The sequence below is a fragment of the Furipterus horrens genome, unplaced genomic scaffold (assembly GCF_987537825.1).
Source record: "Furipterus horrens unplaced genomic scaffold, mFurHor1.1.pri manual_scaffold_3, whole genome shotgun sequence".
In the NCBI taxonomy this organism is placed as follows: domain Eukaryota; kingdom Metazoa; phylum Chordata; class Mammalia; order Chiroptera; family Furipteridae; genus Furipterus; species Furipterus horrens.
The window spans coordinates 133,679,056-133,704,114 of NW_028327173.1; the positions used below are offsets into that span (position 1 = coordinate 133,679,056).

At 36.9% G+C, this 25,059-nt stretch overlaps 1 pseudogene; it reads right to left on the reverse strand.

Moving 5' to 3' along the window:
• Positions 1-23,803: 23,803 nt before the first annotated feature.
• Positions 23,804-24,517, reverse strand: LOC150015973 (ubiquitin-conjugating enzyme E2 N pseudogene; annotated as a pseudogene).
• Between the last annotated feature and the right edge of the window lie 542 nt (positions 24,518-25,059).

A 25,059-nucleotide genomic window follows, 5' to 3' on the forward strand; every position in this document is an offset into this window, starting at 1 on the left:
TAGATTTATTACCAACACAATTTCCCCTATTCATTTAGGTGAATTTCCATATTGATCCTTCATGTTTGTTACAAGCCTATATGCGTGACTGTAAACTTAAGAATCTGTCACATTCTTCCACTCCTACTAAATCTGTTCTTGGCCAAAATCATCTTCTCTCAAAGCAAGGAGAAGAAGCTTTATTTTTGCCATTCCCAATATAGCATCCATGAGATCACTAGTGTCCATGACAAGAAGACTTTATTCCTCTCCTTCAAAGCTTCCACTTCTCATGATGGATTTTATTTGCAGATGGGAGAACAGTTCTCTGCCTAGATCTAAGGCATACTTGTTGCTTGGACCCAAAAGCAATTCTGCTTGTGTTCAGCATCTGAAAAAGTTTCTCACAAAGCCTTTTCAGTATCTCTTCTTTTCTTTACTTCCTACAAGCAACTTTCCAAGAATTCTCCTAACAAGAAGGAATGCTTCTAATATACAGAAAGACAGACACATGCAAGCAACACAAAACAAACCAACTAGTTGCATAGAATCAAGCAACAGTTTAGGCACAATACTTTCTCTGTCCATGTACAGACAGAAAAAGTGCCATGGTTTTTTCCTCTGAGCATTTCTAACCTCTTCCTACTACTTACCCCTCAAAGGCATAAAGCATTAAGGAGTCTGTCCTGGCTTGAACTTTTTTGTGCACTCGCATTAAAAATAATTCAGTTAAAAAATATTCAGGCCCTTGCTGGTGTGGCTTAGTGGATTGAGCATCAGCCTGCGAACCAGGGGGTTGCAGGTTCGGTTCCTGGTCAGGGCGCATGGCTGGGTTGTGGGCCAGGTCCCCGGCTGGGGGCGCATGGGAGGCAACCGCATGTTGATGTTTCTCTCTCTTTCTCCCTCCCTTCTCCTCTCTCTAAAAATAAATTAAAATATTTAAAAAATAAAATAGCTTTACAACTAATCTATAACCACTTAAAAATACAATAAAAATAAAAGATTTCTAAAAAAAAAAATTCAGGACATGCATAATGCAGTGGCTTATTCAAAAGACGTAGAGTCTTTCCAAATGTAAAATATATACCTTAAAAGAAAAAAGGTAAATTTTAAAACAGTTGCGTGTTTTTTCCCCAGCCTCTATCTTCAAATTTCCCAAAACTTTAGAATCTGAGTTTTCATCAATGTACATCAATACATTTAGTGAAATTAGAATTTTTCCCCTGTGCAATATTTGGGTTATCCCTAAACATTATGAGTCTGGGAGACAACTGCAGAGGTGATACTAAATTAAGATGCTAAAGATCTAGAGGAGTTAATGAGATTTTTAGTACTATTAGAATCATGGTTCTGTTGTGGTAGAATTTACTTGTAAAATACAATTGACCCCCAAAAGTTATAGAAACACCCCCAGAATTATCTGTAGCAATCTTCAAAAAGAAAAGAAAAAAGACAAAAACAAACAAACAAACAAAAACAACCCCTAAAAAACCCCACAAATGACCCCAAATTTACCACTCTTTCTCCAACAAAATCTACATTAAGGAAAATGTCTGAGTATTGAAACATTCTTTGGAATATTAAAAAGGTGATATGTATTATTTGGTAAAATTGCCAGTTTCGGGAAGAAGGCTCACAAATAAGGAGGACACTCACTGCTCATTTTTCTTTTAACAATAGACTCAAATGAATAATTGCATTATAGCAGAAAATAGGGTTTCAGTTTATCATAGAAATGCTCTTAGACTTGCCACTGTATATTTCAACTGAATTGCCCTTGTATTATTGATAAGCTTTATTGGATTATTTTGCATATCATGTATTCATCTTGATCTGATCAAGGCTTAGTTTGTATTGAAATTTGCTGACTATGGCTGGTTGACTGGTTCACTGGAGTTCATCAGTCCCCAATTCCAATTCAGGATGTCACTGAGGTATGAATAGATTAGGTTATTCTGAGGCCCAGAGGTTGATTCTTTATTAGCTCTTCAGTATTTGATAATTATAATGAAGATCACAAAACTGCAAGATCTAATTAAGTTTGGAACTTTCTAAAATTGACTTTCTGTGGAAAATTTCATGCTGAATGAATGTGACAATCCAGAAAATTAAAGAAATAGCCTCTTGCATGACTATATTTCATTTGCTTCTTCATACATAGGAAGCAGAGAATCCTGGGGCTAAAAACAGGGTTGAACAACTTTCTAAATTAAGAACAGTTTTGCACATGGCCAAGACTTTAATGTCTATTTCTATCCAAGAAAGGTTTGTGTATAATAATGTTTCTAATGGGTATAGTTTAATTTTCCAAGTATTTTCACCTGTGTTACCTTGCATTATCTTCACACCTATCTGAATTTGGGATCAAGGATTTATGACAGCACCTCATAAATGTGACTGTGCCCTAGGGTAGCAGAGTGTGTGTTCGATTTATAGTAAGATGACTTTTCAGCCACTATTCCTTCCTCTGAAAAGTGGGGATAATAATATTTCACAGGGTTCTCATGAGGATTAGAAATGGTCTCTAGGACTTCCAGCCAAGATGGAGGCATAGACAGACAGGCTGTGACTCCCTCCACAACTAAGAAGGAATACGACTACCTCAAAACTAGAAACAACCAGAAGTCTCAGAAAATCAAACTACATGGAAGTCCAGCAAACAAAGACATAAAGAAGAAATACTCATCCAGACACGTGGGAGGGGTGGAGCCGTGATGGAGAGGACACGGTGTGGTGGCAGCAGTGGCTGCAGCAGCGGTGGGCCAGCAGAAAGCACAGTCATACATTTAAAAAAGTCAAGAGGGACACCTGGGGAGCATTCGCAGCTCCTCACAGGACCTTGCAGCTCACGGTCCCAGCACCAGGGAAAATCAAGCCTCATTGCTTCTGACTGTGCAGACCAGTAGGGGTTGGGGTAGAGGCAGAAACTGCCAGTCTCAGCAGAGTCCGCTTGTTTTTTTTAAGGGCCCCCACAGTCCTAGACGGTCCGCAGACCCACCCACTCTGGGAACCACGGCCTAGGCAGCAGCTAGAGGGGTGCCAGTCCAGTGAGGAAGTGGGAGAGGTGACTGGAAAAGGGGCGAGGGCTGGGCTGGCGGCATTGTTCCCTCTCGGGCCCCTCCCCCACATACAGCGCCACAGCGTGGTGAAACAGGTCACTCTGTACTGACGAATCCCTAAGGCTCTGCCCCTTGCAATGTAACAGGAATGACAGTTCTACCTGGGACGCTGAGGCAAACTAACACAGGAGCCTGTCAGAATGAGGATACAAAGAAGTATGGCCCAAAAGAGGAAATGAATCAAGGTTCCAGTGGGAGAACTAAGCAACAAGAAGATAGCCAACCTAACAGATGAGGAGATAGACTACATAACAGACACAGAATTCAAAACACTGGTGATAAAGATGCTCACAGGCTTGACTGATACGCTTAAGTATGCAAACACATAAGAGAAGTGAAGGCCATGCTAAGTGAAACAAAGTAAAATCCACACAAAATCAATGGTGAAGGGAAGGAAACTGGGGTTCAAATCAATGATTTGGAAAATAAGTAAGAAAAAAGTCAAACGTGCAGAATGAGGAAGCAAGAATTGAAAAAAATGAGGAAAACTTCCCAAATTTTGCGAAGGAGATGAACAGTCAGGTCCAGGAAGCACTGAGGGTCCCAGGTGAGCTGGACCTGGAGGGGACCACACCAGGACAAATCATGATTGAGATGTCAAAGGTGAAAGATAAAGACAGTTCTGGGGGCAGCGAGAGAGAGGCGGAGAGTTGCCTACAAAGGGGTTCCTATAGGACTATTGGCTGATTTCTCAGAGGACACTTTGCAGGCAGGAAGGGACTGGCAAGCAGTATTCAATGTGATGAAAGGCAACCTGCAACCAGGACTACTCTATCCAGCAAGGCTATCGTTTGGAATGGAAGGGCAGATGAAGTGCTTCCCAGACAAAGCAAAGCTAAAGGAGTTCATCATCACCAAGCCATTATTATATGAAATGTCAAAGGGACTTACTTAAGAGAAAAAAGATCAAAACTATGAACACTAAAATGACAACAAACTCACAACTATCAAAAACTGAATCTAAAAAATAAAAACAAAATCCAACTAAGCAAACCAGAATAGGAACAGAGTCATAGGTATGGGGATCATTTGGAGGGTTATCAGCTGGGAGGGGAGAGGGAGAAATGGGGAAATGGTGCAGGGATTAAGAAGCATAATCAGTTGGTACAAAATAGACAGGGGGAAGTTAAGAGTAATATAGGAAAGGGTGAAGCCAAAGAACTTATATGCATGACCCATAGACATGAACTAAGGGGGGTGGAATTGCTAGGGTGAAGGGGTTACTAGGCAGAGGAGAGCAAAGGGGGAAAAATTGGGACTACTGTAACAACATAATCAATAAAATATACTTAACAAAAAAAAAAAAGAAAGAAAGAAAGAAATAGTCTCTAGTGAGTCTGACCTTCCCAGTAAATGGTTGTGGTGATTCTTTCATCTACTGGGCCTTGCTGTCTTTGTGCTAGAATACTGCCCTAGTCAGTGTTCTTGTTTCCTGGCCAGTGTGCTGAATCTGCTCTGCACTGTGGCAATGAAGTCATGCGAGCATTTTACCAACAATATTTGCTCTTAGGATTAGGTGTCGAAGCAAGCAATTTAGCTGCATTTTCTCTCACGAATACAAATGCAACCAAAAGAGCTAACTCATAATCACCAGATTCCATATAAATGTTGTCCACAAAACTGAGGTAGTTATTTATTTTGCCCTTTTTCCCCCATAGGAAGATAAACAGTCTCAGATGGTGCATTATATTTCTGATTGGTCTACTTTAAATATGTATGTTGTATTCTCTGCCCCTTAGCAGGTTTAATCCAAACTGTTTTCTACTGCTCAGCTTCATTTTCCTCTTCTTCTCCTGATTTGATCCTAGCCTAGATGCAGGCTGGTCTGAATTATTGCCAATGCAGGGTGCTTGGAGAGCCTAAGAAAGACTCCCTTACTATGGAGGGCTGCCTCTGTGTTCAAGCCTCACCCCAGTCTTTCATAACTGATATTAGCCAACTCAGCAGGGATTGATTCCTTTGTCATCAACAAAAACTCCTTATCACTCATGTCTCTTTTAACCTAGATGGTTTTTCAGATTCTCTGAATGGGGCAGAAAGCTGAGGAAAATCTCAGAATCATACGGTGCAGAGCAGGTGGATGTACGTTGTGCAGAGTGGTAGAACACAGAAGATTTTTGAAATCACCAAAGGAAAGAACCTGTTAGGTGCTGGGAGCACAGCTCTGGTGGGTGGAGAATCCTGGTGTTCAGAGGGAAGATGGGGAAGCTCTCAAATGCTGCTGTCTATCATGATTTCCTTGGGCCACTCCTGCCATCAAGCCTTTCTTGGCACACGCACACTTCCTACCTTGAGGAAACCCGGAGTCCTTTTCCACTTCCCTCACTCTGTGTGCTGACTCTGCTCTGGCCTATGTCATTTCCAAGAAGAGGCTGACCGTGTGGGGAGCTGTATTCTGTTCTCCCACTCTCCCTCCTTCTGAGTGGCTCAAGGCATTTATTTCACTGTTATTCTGAGAGGATTGGGGAGGAAAGAAATTCAATGCCTCCCTTGAGTCTTCACACTTTTCTTTCTGCTCTGTTTTCTTCCTGTCTTGGGAACCCTCAGCTGTCACTCTGAAGCAGCACAGCCCTTTTGATCTGAGAGACAGAACCACAGTTCATCTGATAACCCCATACATGAGATAAATACATCCAAATGTCTAATTGAGTTATGTTTGTTTTGACATTCATTTATTCAACAAATATTTATTAAATTCCAATTCTGTGCCAGGTTCTGTTGTAGGTATTGGACTTGCATCAGTTAAAAATATATAAATAAAATGCCCTTATTCTCGTGGCTAGCCCTGGCTGGTTTAGCTCAGTGGATTGAGCGTCGGCCTGCGAGCTAAGTGTCGCTGGTTCGATCTTCCAGTCAGGGCACATCAGAGAAGGAAAACTCTGACTCCAAAAAACCTCCGCTGCCTTGCGGCATACCTCTTCAGGGGAAAGGCTAAGGGAGTAAACCCCGACAGAAAATCCGGAGCCAGAGTCCCTAAGGCGGTTTGACGTTGTAGTCAACACCGGCAACTCCTGCGGCGCACCTGAAGCCAAGCTGTATTGACTCCGTCTTTCCCTTGGACCCTTCAGCTGTGAAGAGAGGGGGGGTCTGCTGCATGGGCAACAGCAGACCCTCCATATCACCCTGCCCAGGCTCTGTAGCTTCAGCTTCACTGAAGAGGACACTCCAGCGTCATCGCAAGATGTCGATTCAACACGGGAGGAGACAGATACCGTGTCACTCCCGAGTCCGACTGCACAGCCATTCTCGGCGGTGCAGATAGACTCTTAAGAAGCTACACCATCGTCTCTCGAGACGGACGGCTGCCGACGACGACTCTCGTGGCTCACATGTTCTGGTCAACTGCCAACATTTACATAGCACTGACTATATAACAGGCATTTTCACAGTGCATTGGTTCATTTAACACTTATACGTAGACACTCTAATTTTCCTCATATGGTAAATGAGGAAGTTGAAGAAAGTGACTTACCCAGGTTAGGTTGCTAGTAAGACATAAGGCTGATTTCAATCCAAGCAACATGCAGAATAGTGAGAGTGAATGGTGTTGTCCTATTTTAGATATATTGTGATATTGAGACTCTAATGGCTTTATAAATGGTAAATCAATCTTTTCAGAGCAGATATAGACATTGTCCTGTTTTCTCTTTCGATGTGTCTAAGTGTTGGGTTTTATGTAAAATCCTAGAAGTATCAAAACAAAAGAGAAACAAATAGTCAAAAGTGGATGCTGTGTTCTCAGATGGATAAGGACATGGAATGTCTAAGAGTAAGTGATTTTCCTCAAAATTGATTAAAATTAAAAAAACTGAAACCCAGATAAATGTACGATAAGCATATTTTTTTAAAGATTCCTTTGTAAGCTGCCAGACTTTGTGAGCTGTTGACCAAGACACCCATGTCTGTCATGCAGTGGGTTATTCTCAAAATAACTGCCAAGCCTGCTCCCGCCATTTTGTGAACTGCTCTGATAAAACAATTCTAACAAAGCCAAATATGTTCAAGTATCTCTAGGGTCAGAAAACAGTTCTTTAAAATTTCTATTTTTTGTAGTTTTTATTACTTATGAGACTATACTAAAAATAAAATATGTATTAGGAAGAGTTAAAACTGTTATCTTATCAGTGAAACTTTTAATAGTTAATTGGCAGGAAATGGGAAACCTATCAAGCAGAATATGTTTAGAAGTTATGTTAATAAAAACAGAGGAGAAAATAAACTTAGAAGAATAGCAAGAGTACTCACTTCCCAATCTTGTCCTCAGGCATCCCTGACAAAAGCCTTGTCTGCCTTCCCCACCAGAAGATAGAACTCAGGATGCTGAGCCTTCCTCTGCTCGTTGCTGTGCCTCCAGTGTCTAAGCAGCTGAGGCACATAACAAGTGCTCCATCAATATTAGTTGAGTCAATGGCTATGTGAACACCAACAGTTTAAAGGACATAATATATAACTACGGAGTAAAGATTCCATTGACATGATTCTGAATACTTCAGGAAGATGCCCTTGTCATGATCAAGACAGTTACAATGTTGGGTTTTAATAAAATGTAATGACTATCATCTAAACCACAGAATATTAAGCTCAGTAACAGGAGAAATACTGTTTGTTTTCCTTTTTCTTAAACCACTATTGATTGAATGAATAATAGATGAATTGGCAGCCAAACAGGAGAAACAGTGAATTAGGTGGTAAGAAATATGTATTATTGTTATAAGAGTCAGCCTAATCATTTTTTTGGAGAATAGGGGGAAAAAAAAAAGAGAGAGAATGTAGGACGAAAAGCAAATTATTTTAAAGCTTTATTTTAAATATTCATTCTTCTTGTGCTTTGGGTTAACTTCTGTACAATGGTCTCCAGATAAATGCTCATTGATTACTGTACTGATTTCCACTCTTACTCCACAATCAGCAATATTAACTCAATAACACCCTATTTTAAATGAATTAAAAATAAACATTTATTTAATTTTTTCTATGCTTATGTCATTGAGGCCCATTTCTACTCAGTGTTAGAACCAACATACAAATTACCAAGACTCCAAAATTCAGCTCTTCACCTCTCACATTCCCTCACTGTCCCGTTCATTTATTCCTCCATTCAGCCACTTATTCATGCAGTAAATGCTTGTTGAGTACCCATTATCACAGGGTCTGACATATGATAGACACTCAACAGTCACTTAGTTCTTTTGATTTGAAAAGTACCCCCTTTGCAGTGTGGAAGTTCAGTTGGAAGAATGTAAGGCAGGGGGACCAGATAAGTACAATTGCCTTGAAAAACCTTTGATCATACCACATCAGAATAAAACTCTTGACTTTACATATCCTCAAATTTGTTTGTTTATGACTATGAATGTGGGATATTGAACTCATCTACTGTGTACATCATCATAGATACACAAAGTAGAAGTGATAAAGTATGCCATAGAGCTGAAAAAAAGAATGTTGTGTGTCATGCTATTTTCTTCTATAATTAACTAGACTCTCAAGTCTTTATAACTTTCTGAATTTTTGTCAGATATGACAGACGTTCATCGTTTATACCTCGTATTGCAGCTGACAAAGACTTTGTTCTAGAAATAAGAAATGGTTTGTGTTTCCATTTTCTCGAGGTTTGTTTGTGCTTGCATTTTCAGGGTTACCCTTAATTTATGTTGGCTTTTGTATTTTTGGCAGTAATCCTTCTAAGCCCTGTGTCATGTGGTAAATGCTAATTTTGTTAAAATGAGATAATATGCTATGGAGACCCATTTGCTGATGAATGTGATGCTTAGGATACGTTAAAACTAAATAAAAATATTGGTTTACCAATGTCAACCACACGATGTTATAGAATTCCCACTTTCTGCAAGATTCCTTTCCCAATCTGATGTGATATTTGAGCATGTATTATGCAGACCAAGAAAACATACAGAATAAATTTATATATTACATAAAAGTAAAGTTCATTTTTTTCTTACTTTTAGGTAAAAAATAGAAGAATCTAGTATTTTTTCCCACACCCCAGGGAATCATCAGAGGAATCTCTGGGGTTCACATGCCTACTTTTGAGGTCATTGCCCTAGAGGATGCCAGAACAGAGCATTGGAAGAGAGATGTGAAAATAGATGAGGTAGAAGCAAGTGAATGTGGTGCTCAAGTTATTCTCTAATGATTATTGTTGAATAAAAAAAAAGTGGAAAGCGCGAGTGAGAGGCAACCACACAGTGAAGTTTCTCTTCCTCTCTTTCTCCTTTCCCCTCTCTCTAAAAATAAAATAAATAAACAAGCAAACAAATAAATAATTATAAAAATTTTTTTAAAGTCTTTTAAAAAAATATGTTGTTTTTCTAATTTGTACTACTACAACTCTTATTTTCATCCACACCTTTTATCTGAAGTACTGAAAAATATAATGAAATTTTCAGGTTATTTTAATTTTCTTATTTATATTTTCAAAATGTTGTACTGTGACATACATTGTGAGATAAACAATAAAAATCTAATTATAGCTGACAAAAATTCAGAAATATAACTTTTATAATACTACTTTTATTAAAAATATAAAGAACTTTATCAAATACAGAAAATATATATTTTAAATGTTTTATATTTCTTTTCCTAAGATTGATAAAAGTATAAGTTGTTTTTGAACTTATACTTTTGTATTTTATTATACATATTGAAAATACTTGGCAACTTTTGCAGAATAGTATGAGAGAATTTAAATCCTGCCTGAAACTGAGTAAACATGAAGATGTTGTTAATTTTTATTTATTGTTCATATAATATTATAATACCACATTACATAATATGTGCAATATATATTAATGTTATATTTATAGTTTGTGAATTATATATCCTTTTTAATTGTATTCTTCTTTATCCTGGTTTTTATTTTTGTCATTTCTTTTTTTTTTTACAATTTTATTTGTTTGTTTGTTTGTTTATTTATTTATTATTTATAGAGAGAAGGGAAAGGAGAAAGAGAGGGAGAGAAACTTCACTGTGTTGTTGCCTCTCATGCGCCCCCAACTGGGGACCTGACGTGCAACCTAGTTATGTGCCCTGACTGGGAATCAAACCAGTGACACTTGGTTCACAGGCCGACGCTCAATCCACTGAGCCACAGCAGCCAGGGCTATTTTGTCATTTCTTTAATCAAAAACATCTCAGCCAAAACCCATGTAGAAGAAATAAAAAAGATGCAGAAATTTAATTGTATTCTCAGAAGCAATAATGGCAATAATGAATATTAATGTTTATGTTTGATTTTAATTTATCAAATGTTTTCATATTTATATTTTTATTTAATTCTTTCAAAATTCTGATATTAACAGGTATTAATACTATTAGTATTGCTATATTTCCATTTCATAGATGAGAAAATTAACGGCTAACTGACTTGCATAAGAACTTCATATGCAACAAGTATAAAACCTAGGACTTGAAATCTCATGACTGTTTATTTCCAAATAATACTCTATGTTCTTTTTGTGTTTTAAACTGTGCAATATTTTTTTCCTTAATTAGCATTTCTCACAGGAAGTGTAGGAGAAAAGTTAGACATTTAAAAAAGCCTTTGTAGGTTTAAAGATGAGGCTTACCAAATTAACAAAAATCTACAGAAAATAATAAACATCTATATATCAACCATTGTTTTAAATAACTGCAAATATTTCACAAAATTTATTTCACATATCTATTTTTAATACACAAATTATAACTAGGTTTTATTCTTTTTCCCTCCTTATCCCAAAGTTATCTTGAACTTATTATATATTATTCTCATAGGTTTTTATGCCTTATATGCACTTTGTAATAACTACTATTATTTGGATATTTTAATATTGGAATATTAAGTAATTGGAATAATTTACATTATGACAAGAATTTCCATAATACAATGCCTTCATTTGTGTGGTATTAATGGGCTATTTATTTTTGCCAACCTAATGGGTATTGGAAGAGAGTTTCATCATTTAATTTTTATGTCTTTGAGTATTAGTGAAGTTGAGAACTTCTAAATATTTTATCAACAAATGGTTTTTTCTCTGTCTTTTCTTACACCCTTGTATATATTATTTTATTGGGTTACTTGTCTTTTTCTTATTGAATCATAGAATATTTACATAGTTATAGTTTGTAATACAATCTAGTTTAGATGTAAGAATTGTCAATAACTCCTGATTTGTGATTTTTAAAAAATTTCTTATTTTATTGTTGTTCTATTACAGTTGTCCCATTTTACCCCCATTGTTCTCTCCTGCTCTGCCCACCTCCCCTCCTATAGTCAATCCCCACTCCATTGTCCATGTCCATGACTAGACCTTTTCCCTTCTTTTCCCTTCTCCCCTTCCCCACTCCCCTCTGCTTACTGCCAGTCTATTCCATGTTTCCATGCCTCTGGTTCTCTTTTGCTCATTTGTTTTTGTTCTCTGGGTTCCTATATTAGGTGAGATCATATGGTATTTGTCTTTCTCTGCCTGACTTATTTCACTAAGCATAATACTCTCCAGTTCCATCCATGTTGTCGCACAAGGTAGGAGTTCCTTCTTTTTATTTCATTTATATTGTCTTACAAATGTTTGAAATGTAATATTAATATCAGTCTTTTCTTCTATGTACCCTGCTTTTAATACTTCTTTAAAAGAAACTTTCTCTTTTTAAAGAATCCTTACATAGGAATCTTTTAAATCCTATTGCCTGATTTGAAATACCCTCTCTTCATGATGATGAGGTTTCACTTAACACCAAGAATTTAAAAATTTAAAAACAAATGATTGGAAAAAAGCCAATTTGAAAAGGCTACATACTATATGATTTCAACCATGTGATATCTGGAAAAGGCAAAACCATGAAGACAGTAAAAATATCAGAAGTTGCCAGAGGCTCAGGGGGAGGAAGGAGGGATGAATAGATGGAGCACAGGGAATTTCTAGAGCAGTAAAAGTATTATGTTGTTACTGTACTGGCAGATACATGGCATTATACATTTGTCAAAACTCAGAATGTACAAATACAAAAAGTGAATCTTAATGTAAAAGCTATGGACTTTAGTTAATAAGAATGTATCAGTATTGGTTCATCAATTATAATAAACATATCACCCTAATGCAAGATGTTAATAGTAGATGAAAATGAGTGGGGAGCAATCAAGGAATACATAGACATTCTCTGTGCTTTCTGCTAATTTTTCTATAAACTTAAAACTGTTCTAAAAATAGCATATTAATTTAAATGAATGCATTCTCTAACAATAAATTTTTCTTTTCATGTATTAAAGTGATTGGAACTTTAGGGAAGTATTAGGAAAGAACTACTTTTACAATTTAGAGATAAATGATTGGATAGCTAGGTTCTTAGACCAGCACTGGTGTATGCCTGTTGTCTTAGCATAATTATTAACGGCATCCTTTATCACTCTGAAAAATGGTCCATTTAAACAATAAATTATATGACTTTTTGCCAATAGTCCTACAGGCTTGACTATCAAATATTGAGACATACAGGTTTCTTTTTGACTAAAACAATTTGGAAGGATGGTGTACAGATGTTTATCCAGGTTTCCTCGTTCTCAGTCTAAGAAGCAGCCTGATTTTCAGCATGATGATTACCTCCGACTCTGGGCTCAGAAATGACAATGATAATTAATAATGAGGGGGAAAATCATGGTTTATGCTAGGACACAAGTGTCATATCAGTAGAGGTGTGTGCTAGAAAACAACAGCTCTTATTCACTGGAAAAATGAATTGTAATATTTCTCCTCAATGTGAAGAATGCCATTCTCGATTCTTCTGCTCGGCTTTGTACCTTGCTCTGCTAGCTCCTGTACAGGAATAAGTGAACTCGAGCTTTCGTGCTGTGAGTTCAGAGTCACCAGGAGATCAGGAGAGGGCAGCGAGCTTTTAGAAAAGCAACTGATTTACTGGTGAGACTCTCCAGTGAGAGGGGGAATTAGTCAGATGAGGACCAATTCCCACCCGAAAGGGGTTCGGATACTGGTTTTTAAAGCAATGAACTGCACTAGGGAGAAGTGTATGTTGTATAAGTTTCTATTGGTTACTTTCTATATTTTAGTGAGTTGTTGTTCCCTTATTGGCTAGGGAGTTCTCTTTGGGCACTGTAACCCCCTCTCCTTCCAGGACTTGTGATAAATACAGTCTCGAGGTTTTCCTTTTCCCAGCTAGTGGAGATAATACACACAGATTTTCAAGGGCTACCCTGTTCCTGCACTATCATAGTTTACTTGTGTTGTTCAGAATGCCTGATAGCCTTATCAGGCCAGACCCAGGATTATTGGGTCAGTGGGTGAGACATGTATCCCTTTGCTTCAGTGGTGAGGGTCTTGCCTTTTTTTTTTTTTTTTGGTTATCTGTTCTTTTCTGTCCCTTCCTGTTTTTCTGTTCTGGGTTGTTAATTCTGTTACCTATCATGTCATGTACCAAATCTGCTATGTGGTCTGAGATAAGCCTCTTAATCTTTTGTGGCCCCAGTGTCCTCATCTGGAAAATGATATTCTTAAGTCAGACAATCTTTTCCTTTCAGTTTTAAAATTGTATGATTCTATTTTCTACAAATTTTAGGTATGCTACTAGAGGCTAAAGTAGTTAAGAAATAAGGCTGAAAAAATAAATGAGGCAAAAAGCGGAGAGTTTTGAGAAGTTCAGACTTGAGACTTGTACTTCCAACTGTGAGAGAGTGGCTGGCATCAACCAAACGTTCCTACTGAGAGTAACAAGGAAATCAGATAAAATACTACAAACAACTGTTTGAAGCCATTAGAGAGAGGTAACCAGTACCTGAGAGGCCAGGATTACAGAGAAAAGAGACCAATATATCTTATGCTTTGCTTATCCCTCTGGAAATGCACTGATTGTAGGTAGTTGATTGAGAATCTGGGGAGAGCTCTTGCTAAGAGAAAGAAGAACCAGCAAAGCTTTGGCAACCATGTGAGGCTAGACAGACAAAACTTGGATTCAGGGTTGTCAAAGCAGCCAGTACTTGAGGGTCTAAGTTTCTGGAGTGAAGAGAAACACAAGGAAGTAAGCCTGACCCTCTGTGTTTTTCTCCTTTACAAACATGAGAAAGTCTTAAACTGCTCAAGGCTGGAATTTAAGAAGCTAAGCAAAAGTGTGTTGAAAACAACATGGAGTTGTCTGTAGTCTCATGGTTTCAGGGAGAGGAAAAAATTAGGATTCAGGATATTTCAAAGATGAGGGGCCCAGTAAATATCCCTTTCTCACAGTCAGGATATGTGAAGGACTGCACTCTTGGGTCGTGGGGGCAGAAGGAACAGAGGTAGACTGAGGCTTACTAAAGTAGAAATCCACTCTCAATTCAGCTCAATCCTGGATTGGATAAAGCCATTCTATTTTTATTCTAGATGAGTGAGGAAGATAGTATTATTTTATGGCTACACATTTTTATACACAATGCATACATTTTGATTAAAAGGATGCATACACACACATAAAAAAAGGTCCAGAAGTTTTAAAAGTAGACAATAAAAAGTAGTGTATAGGATACCAACAATCATCATTCAGAGCCTCTGAGTTTAATTGATAATGGCAGGATATAAACAGGACCAAGAAAAAGGTGGGAGAATCACAAGGATAATTTATACCCACATTCCTCCAAGTAAAAATTATATCAATTTGGATACCGTGTGTTGTAAATAGCAGAAACCCTATTTCTAACTGAGTAAAACAATAAAGATAATTTATTGGCTCATTAACTCAAAAGTCCGAAGATGGGCTAGGCTTCTGGACTAATTTGTTTCTAGAGTTATCAAAGGGAGTTCCGCTCTGCATAACCATGAGCCATCTCTCAAAGCAGTGACATGGCTGTAGTCAGTCTAAGGTCTAGATCTAGATCTCACATGTGCACAATTCTCTAGAAAAGAAAAAGAGGTCCGTTGTCTAGTAATTTCTTAGAATCACGAGAAACACCATAGATCTGAAACCATTAGAAAACATTTTTTTCCTCAAAACTAGCACAAATTGATTTCACTGTCAATCATTGGACCTGTCCCTTTGACCAATAATTTTAACAAATGCAATGAACATGCTTTAATTGGTGTTAAGGAATCAGAGCCCACTCCGGGAGCACAGCACTGTGCATTTCAAAAGCAGAGGAAGATGTGTTGAGGGAGCACAATCAATAGCTACAATAGGGCTTTTGAATAAAATATATGCATGGTGAAAGAAACAAATTATTTTTTTAACTACAAAAAAGGAAAAATATAATAATTACTGCAAGTAAAGTGACCATCTGAAAAGGAAATGTGCTACAAAAAATGAAGAAAATTTCTCACAGCCAAATGCTGGGAACTCTCAAAATTTAAGGTGAATATTAAATACATGTGGATATCTATAAGTCAATGAAAAAACATTGGGTAAAAATAGTTACACTAGTTGATTAACCTATAAATTACAAATAAAGCAGTGTAGAATCAACATGGGTATGAACCAACCTGTAACATAGGGGAATTCTCAGAAAAGTAACAGCAGAAAAAGAAGCTCTAGTCCATAAGCAGATCATAGATTGAAGATTAAATATGTCAGTAATTGGTTTTCTCTGAAGTGGAGAATAATATATTTAAAATAGACTATTTAAAAAAATGTAATAGAAAACTCCCTTGAAATAAAAGAGATATAAGCCTGTTTATCAAAAAGTCTTACCTGTACCACAAAAAACCGTTGACAGAGAACATATAAACACATGCTAGGGAGATTATTGAATTTCAAGAAGAGACCCCACCCATTACAAAAAGAGAAAAACTCTTGGTTTTAAATTCAGAAAATGGAAATCTCCCCTTAGGATAAAAAATTAATCTGATTTATAAATTTAATGTTATCTTACTAAAAACCTCATGTTTGTGTGGATATGGATGTATATTTGTATACATGTACACCTGTGCACACTCAAGTATATATAGAATTTGACAAGGAATTTAAAATTTATACCAAAGAACTGTAGGGGAGGAAGAAATTTTCCTCTACTTTCAGGGTTCTTTTGGCTGGTCTAGTGATCAAATAGACAGGAGACAGATTAAAAATAGAAAATAACCAAATTTAATACATCAATATGTATGGGAACCCTATATCCATGAGAGTCAGAGACCCCACATGCAGAGACAGAAAGGGGAAATGGGCACATGAGACATTCTGAGCCAGGGATGAGGTACGGTTCGTTGGTGGCTTCGACAGGTCATTGCAGGATGATAATAATAGCAGATATTTAGCAAATAGAAGTCTGTCCTGCCTTACAGGCAGGTTAAAGAAATATTCTCTGATAATCTCTCATTATGGATAACGCCTCTAACTCAAGTTCTTCCAGGAAGTCAAGGGAAGGGCAAAAATTTCTCCTGAGCTTGCAGCTAAAGTTGCTCTTAGCTTAAAATAACCCACTTACCACAAAGACACATTGTGGGGTGACTAGCTCTGAAACCCTACAATAACCAGAACACTCCTGAAGAAGATGAAGAAATTTGCCTTGCTAGAGCTATAATTATCCAGAATAATTATGACTGTGTAATATTGGCACAGAGTGAACAAATGTTTAACATAATAGATAATCCCCAAATATACCAACCTATATAACAAAACTTGATTTATAATAAAGTTGATGGCAGATCAGTAATGAAAAATGGACTTTTCAATCCATAGTGCTAGGATAATTAGTTAGACATGGAAAAAAAGAAAAAGAAAGAAATTGGACTCCAGACTTATACTTAGGTAAAAATAAATTTCAAGTGGATTAAAGGTCTACCTATAAAGTGACAAAATTATTAAATTTTAAAGAGAAAATAGAAGAGAATTTTTTAGATATCTTAGGTAAAGAAAGAGATCTTAAACAAGACATAGAAGGGTAGAATCTAAAGGGGAAGAAATGGATAAATTTGACTAAAATAAAACTAGTGACCTCTGTTTATACCAGATACTTTAAAGAAAGTGCTGGCAAAGTTTTAAAGCACTTAAAAGTCTTAGGCATTGTTTGTGGGGCTATAAGTCAGTACAGCTATGTTGAAAAATGGTGTGCATTTTCTCACAAATAATCCCAGCTACCCCACTTCCCTGATGTGTGCCAGAGAAAATGAGGCATGTAAGTACTGGTTCACAGTGTAAGAATCTTTGCAGCAGCACACGTTGTAAAAGTAAAAACAAACAAACAAATGTGGGATATAAACCAAATATCACTCAGGGTTGGAATGAAGGAGTACTTTGTGGATACATGCCACTGAATGCTAGAAACTTGTGTAAAGGAATAATTGCATCTACTGCAAGAGCCATCATATATCTCAGAATCATAATTTTGAGGGGAACAAAGCCAGTCACAGCAAGATATTTAGGATATAAATGCAAAGTCCGAGGGATTTCTCAGACATTATTGAGCTAGAAAAAATAGTGGCAGAATCAATGAATAAATATAAGACTTTGATATTTGAAAAATCGAAACCAAACCATAAACCATATAAAGCTGTCTAATGTAATCAAGAAACAAAGTAGAACAAACACAAATATACACAAATAAAAATGTATTAATTTTCTATCGCTGCTCTCACAGATGACCACAAAGCAGTTTAAAACAATACAAATTTATTATCTCACAATTCCGTAGATCACAAGTGTAGGTGACCTCAGCTGGTCACCTGGCCCCGCTGGTCCGGGACTCCCAGGGATAAAATCAGGGTGTCAGCTGAGCTGGGCTCTCATCCTGAGACTCTGGGGAAGAATCTGTTTCCACGCCCATTTCAGCACTGGCAGAGTTCAGTTCCTCGTGGTCGTAGGGCTAAGGTTACTGTTTCCTTGCTGGCTGTCAGTGAGGAGCCTCTCTCAGCTCTGAGGTTTCCGGCGTTCCTTTTCAGCTCGGCCCTCCATCTTCAAACCATCACCAGCATGTTCGCCCCTTCTCACACTTCCAGTCTCCCTCACGTTCCTTCTGCCACACTTTCTGATTCCAGCTGGAGAAAATTTTCTGCTTTCAAAGGTTCAGGTACTTGAATTGTGTCCCCCCGGATAATCCAGAAAAATCTCTTATAACGGTTTATAGCCTTAATCATATCGGCAAAGTCCGTTTTGTCACATAACAACATATTCACGAACTCTGGGGATTAGGGTATGAGCACCTTAGTGGGGGGTGGGCGAGAAAACAGGGCATTACTCTGTCTACTATAAAAAATGAGGAGGGAAAAAATAACCATTAATGCAGAAAAACACAAAATAATTTATAGAGCACAAATCTATGCAAAGAAGTGTGAAAAACTACCGAAATGGATGCCTTTAAAGGAAATATAATGTACTAAATTTTACAAGAGAAGAGGCAGAAAAAAATCTATCCGTGGAAAGGCATTAAAAGTATCAAAATTTCCCTCAAAAGCACTGGTCCAAATAGTTTCACAGCTTTTTTTTTTTTTTTTTTTTTTCTTCAAACCTTCAAGAAATGGATAATCTCTATGTTATCTACATGATCCCAGCAAACTGAGAAAGGGATGTGCCAGGTATTATTATGGTATTCAGCCTCTTGTCTGACCATCTGTGTTGTCCTCCATATTTCAAGGGTCTGAAGGCAGGGCTTTTGCTAGCAGGGTTCTGGTTAACTTTGCCAATGGAGATACAGATGCAAGATCAAGTGGGGAGAGGAAAGGAGAGGGCAATTTCTGCTCTGGCAGAGGCAGCAGGTCGGGCCAACGAGAGCAAGTCAGGAGTGACAGTGATGGGGTTCCAGGTGCAGGGGTGGCGGCAGCAAAAACACAGATAGTTCTCTTTCAGGGGCTGCAGCTGCTGCCTGTATTTCCCGAGTTCAGCATGAAACAAACGTTTCTTATGTTCTTCCAGCCCTTCCAAATATATTGACACCCAATTTCCTATTTTAACTCCTTCTCTGCTTGAAATACCCTGAGTGGTTTCTGTGTTTTTAATTGGAACCTGACAGATACAGAAAGTAAGTGAAAGTCATCACTTAATGTGACAAACAGCATAAAAAGAAAATGACAAACTAGTTTTATTAATGAGTATCAATGCAAAACTTCTAAATAAAATGTTAAGTAAAATATTAAAATAAAACATAGTTCAATGAATAATTTTATAAGTAATAAATCATGGGTAATTGGGGTTCATCTCAAAACCATTTATCATATTAATATGTCAAAGGAGGACAAGGGAATGAAATAACTGTGTAAACTTTCCAAAGAGGGAGACAAATTTGTTTCTTATGGTAATGTACTCATATAGCCCAAAAGAATCAGCTGAAAAGCTATCAGAAGCACTATGAATATTTAATAAAGTGACTGGTTATGAAATTAATTTATAAAATAATTAGCTTTTATTTTAAAAACAATATAACTGATTTGAAAGAAAATATCTTAGTCACAAAAGCCACACACAACAACAACAAAATGAAAATAGAAAAACAAAAGCCCAAAAAGCTTTTGAAAATATGCAAACCACATGAAGAAAACTTTATAACACTGATAAGGGGAGTAAAGGATCTCTGAAGATGTGAAAATATGTATCTTGTTTTTTGGTTAGAAAGCTCAACATTGCAAAGCTATTAATTCTCTGCAAAGTAATCTGCAGAGACCATATATTCCCATCAAAATACCAAAATTTTATTTTTCACTTTTTGAATATGACAAAATAATTCTAAAATATAAATTTGGGTGAATACTGTGAGGAAAAATAAAAGTAATGTGTGTGGTCTAGCTGTATCCCAAAATAAAATGTACCATGAATGCTATGATAATTAAAACAGTACGGCACTGAGGTAGAAACAGAACTGCTGACAACGAAACAGAGCAGGAGGTTAAAACAGACTCCAGTTTCTGTGAGAATCTGGGACATAATGCAGTTGACATTTCTAATCTTTGGCAATGGGTAGTTCTTAATATAAAGTAATGGGATAATTATCCACTTGCATGGCATAAGTTTAAATAAATCCAGATCCCTCTCTCCCTCCTATTATATCAAAGTGAATTCCAAATTAACAAAAAACATAATGCGCAAGTGAAAGTTATAAATATTAAAAGTCCACATGACAGAATTACTTTTTATTTTTTCAGAGAATGTTTTTCTAGGAATAAACCCAGGAAACATAAAAAGAAATAACTGATATATGTTGAACATAAATATTAAAAATTTTCTGTTGTGCAACATGGATGGATGGATGAATAGATAGAAAAATAAATAGAATCAAAAGAATTTTTTTCACTGAGCAAATATATTTGTAAATTGTATGTGAAGCAAAAGGATTGAGTCCTTAAATATACAGAAAAACACATCAAAATCAATGTGAAAAAGATTAACAATCCAATAAAAAAAATGGTTAAAGTATATAAACAAATAGACAAAGGGAAAAAATTACAAATAGCTAAAAACCTCAGGAATAGTCTTAACATTTTCTAAAATTAATAAAATAGAATTTAAAGTAATGGAACACTTTCTCATTAATCACATTAGGAAAAATTAAAAGTCTACAATCCAATTGTTGGCAAAATACAGTAACTGATATACTTTCTGTAACTATAAAATGTTATAATATATTGGAGGTAAATAGGCAATTTTAGTATTCATTTTATATTCATATAGTCCATAAAGAAAGACTGGGGGTTTTCCCTGCAGATTTTATTTATCTCTTTAACACGTATTTATTGAATACTTGCTATGTGCTATTCTCAGTATTAAATATGAGGGATACAATAGTGACCAAGACAGTCTTTGTTCCTATATTACTAGCACTCTAAAATGTGGCATTGCTGTCCTGACTGAGTGGCTCAGTTGTCTAGAGCATCGTCCCATACACCAAAGGTTGCAGGTTCAATCCCTCATTAGGGCACATGCCTAGGTTGCCAGTTCCATCCTTGGTCAGGGAGCATCTGGGAGGTAACCCATCAATATTGCTCCTTCTTTCTCTCTCAAATCAATAAATATATCTTCAGGTGAGGATTTAAAAAAATAATGAAATATGGCATCCCTTATAATGATTAGAAAAAACTTGATGGTGGGAGAATCTGTGTGTGTTGATAATCCATACATGATATCATGGAATTATTAAAGAGAATGAGATAAACATAAATGTATTTTGTGGGCAAAATTCATGAATTCTTGTGAAGCAGAAAAGCAACCCACAGGAAGTATGTGTAGTAACATTTTGACTCCTCAATTTATCAACACATACATGTACTCATATATGTATAAAATAAAACATCTGGAAAAATAAACACCTCATTCAAGAGGTCACCTCTGGAAAGTTGCATGGAAAAAGAGGGAGATGTCATATTGTTTCTTTTAATTTCATAGAATTCCAAATGGTTTGTTTCTCATAACTGTATATCATATTTATATATTTTATTTAACAGTCCATCTTAAATTCTTTCAGAAAGCGTTTTCTCAAAGAGTCTCCTGTATTTATTCCCATATCACACTAAGATCTGTTTTTGAACTCCAAGTTCCCAGCTCCCCACCATGGGGAATGGATTCCTGCCTAGTTAAGCAACCCAGCCAGCAGGAAAGATACAGCCACCACTGTTTGGAACACCAGGACTCACATTGAGAGTTGCACTCCTTAATTGTGTAGCAGCCCAGCTCAGGTACAATTGATTTCATTCCTGGTGTTGGACACCTTCTATCCTTCTTGACTAAGTCTCCCCCCACCTTTCTGGTTCTTCATCTAGAAATTGTCATTGATGTTGCTTAGTGTATGGAGGTGCTAAGGGGAGAACTATTGTTTATTCTGTAATCCAAAGTAATCATAGGGTGGTTATTTTAACATTGTTCCCTCTTTATTCAGTGCCTGGGCTGAAAAGGAAAAAAAAATTTGTGGCCTTGACACCTCATTTGCAAATGAAACTTTTCTGGCAATGGTTCCGAGACAGCAGTGCTGTGGGCATCTTAAAATAAAAAAGTCTTGCACAGAAGAGGTTTGCAGTTCTGTAAATGTTTTATCATGGCATTTAAGTAGTCTGATATTCTACAGTGCAGTCAAACCTACAAATATGATGGATTATATTTTAGACACAATGATTGTTTTCAGTGGAGGAAAGGCCTCCACAGACGAATTGATACTGAGCTCCATGCTGTCTCTTATGCATTAATCATGAAATATCATGCTTATGCAAATGTGTAGAAGCCCAATTAGGCAGAGAGCATGGAGTCCTGGGAATGATGTTATGAGCTATTGGGCCTTTGGAATACACTCCTTGGCCAAATTTTCAAAAGCAAAGCAGATTTGAGATGCTTTTTTACTCTTGAAAACAGGTGTACAATTGTCTTCTTAGTGCTTATTTCATGCCTTCAACCTTAAAATAAAGCTTTCTCCCACTTGGCATGATTTTCCCTCATTGCTCAACAGGAGTGGTGAAAATTCTGAATTGCTGACAAGAAAATAAAATGTTCATTCAAATCTAGACGTGCTGAGAATATTGAGGATACATCAATATTTGGGGGGGGGGGTTGCCACACATTTTGAATGCTTCATGTATTCAGTTTTCCTCTGGCAAACTCTGCCATCTCTTATATTTTGTGTGATCAATCAAAATATTCTGGTTTCTATTTTGCAAATCCTCTGCACACAATGCAAATATTGTGAAGAGGAAACACAAAATTCTGGAAGGCAAGCTCTCACTTTTATGTATTACTTCCAATTTTCAAACTTTATTTTGCTTACTTGAAACTGCTGTTGTCTTACCTCTGGCTCTTATTTTCATTAGCCATTTGTTGGAAACTGCTCCAATATTTGGAAAGAATGTAGTGATGGGTGGGAATGAGGGCAAATAACAGGGAAGATTAGAGAAGTCTGCTATCCCCCAAGTATACAGGGTGGAGCTAAAGTAAGTATACAGGTGTTTGTATAGAAAATAATACAATAATTAATAAATAATAATACAAGAATAAGCTGTTTCACATGCTGACCGTAAGCTACTTTTGCCCACCCTGCATGTCGCTATCTAAGGTGGTCATTTTAAATGTGGTTATGTCTACACTGTTAATTATTCAATTAGGCAGAAACACTGGCAAATCAAGTGTTGTTATATAAAAAAAGTTCATAGATTAGGGGAAAAGACTAAAAGATTTTTTGCAGTTATCTATTCTGTAATTCTTACCTCTAGCTCTATAGTTGAACAAAAGCTTCAGACACATATTTGAACATTTTCTTACTTGACTGGAAACCAGCTTAGATTTTTTATTTATTTTAATCCCCCCCATTATTCCAACACATTTACTCTGTCAGTGATATTAAAGTAGCAAATACTTTGATAAATTCTATAACTTATGACTTTATAAAAATCATCAATTATTTTATTTTATTTTTTTTAGAATAGCAAAAAATATTTTACTAAAACAGGATTTACAGAAGTTTCCAGACAAGCCATACAAAATGGTCACAAGCTTTTTCTTGAAGGGAGGATTCTACATTTGACAGCAAAGTCACAATGTTATTAGTGAGGACTGCAATATTTGTTTAATATTCCCATTTTTGTTCAAACAATCAAGCTTGTCCATCTACAGCATCTAAATAAAGTTAAAGTTGGCTAGAGAGCATATTCTAGAGAACTGGTTATCTGCTTTTAACCAATGCAATTAGATCACCATAAAAGGGGGGAAAGGAGCCCATAAAATTAAAACTACCTCCCCCCTCAAAAAAAATAAAATAAAATAAAGACACCCATACCCCTTCAGCTAACCCTGACAACTACCTTTATTCACAGTGCTTTATACTTAAAACCATGATGGAGGAAATGAATAAAAGCAGAGAGGGGCCACTGCTTTTAAACATTTCACAACAATCCAGATGATACTTCTAGCCTCTGCTTATGCTTTATAACAGTGAATCAGGATAAGACAGATTTGCTAATGTGCATTTAATCACCAAAGGACTGAAGATGTTGGGCTTTCATTCTGTAATGTTTCTAAGACTGTGTCCATTAAATGCAAACAAAAAAGGAAGAAGTCTTGGCAGAACAGGAGAAGTGATGCACACTTGATGATCAGATCGATTTAAATATTATTCATGGCATATAGCCTAGTCCATGCTCTAGCTATTTCTATGGCTTGGGCTTTGTTGGTCTTCCATTGCTCTGCTACATCATTTGCTAACGGATCATCTGGATTGGGAGCACTTAACAAAGCCTGGATCGATAGCAGAACTGTGCGGATCTGCAGTGCTGGGGACATGTTCTTCCTAACTTGTCTACATTAGGATGATAAATTTTGGTCATGAAACGTACTTTAGGTGCTGCCATTGGATATTCTTCTGGAAGAAATAGTTCAAGTTTAAAAGTCCCTCCCTCAAAGGGGGAATCCTGGGGGCCAGCAATGACTACATGAAAATAACGGGCATTGCTCTCATCTGGTTCTGCTTTAATGCTGGGAACTGGTTCTGCCAGCAAACGCTGGGTTTCCTTGATAATCCTGCAGAGCAGCCCGGCCATCTTGTCAGATCCCAACTTCGGCCTCTGGTCTAGTCTCCAGCTCCGCTTGGCTCATGCCCAATTATTTTTGAAGTTATAATTATTGGCATTGCATTTGAAGTTAAAATCAATAGTAGAGCATTTGACTGCAGCTTTGGTTTTTAAAACCCTATTACCCTCATCAAAAACATCTGAGAAACAGCTGATTGATTGGTCATTTATGATAGAACCCTTGCTTCCAAAATAGCACTCACTGGTGGCTGGTGCTGGGATGGAGGATTGGCAAGGAATGGAGAGGGGAGGGGGCAGAATGGAAGGCGGTAGGGTGGAAAGAAAAGGGAAGACTAGAGTGTCAAGGGAGAGAGGAAGAGGGAGACTTTATATATTAGGCGGTTGAAATTAATGTCTGGAAAACTGTTCCTTGGTAGAATAAAAGACTTCTTCACTTTTCAAAATGGTGTTAATCCATTGCTCTTACCCCCACCCCCATCCATGAATGCCCTTGGTTATGTGAGTAGTATTTCCAATTAGATCTGGTTGAAAAGTTTGTACGAAAACCTAAAGCCCTCCAA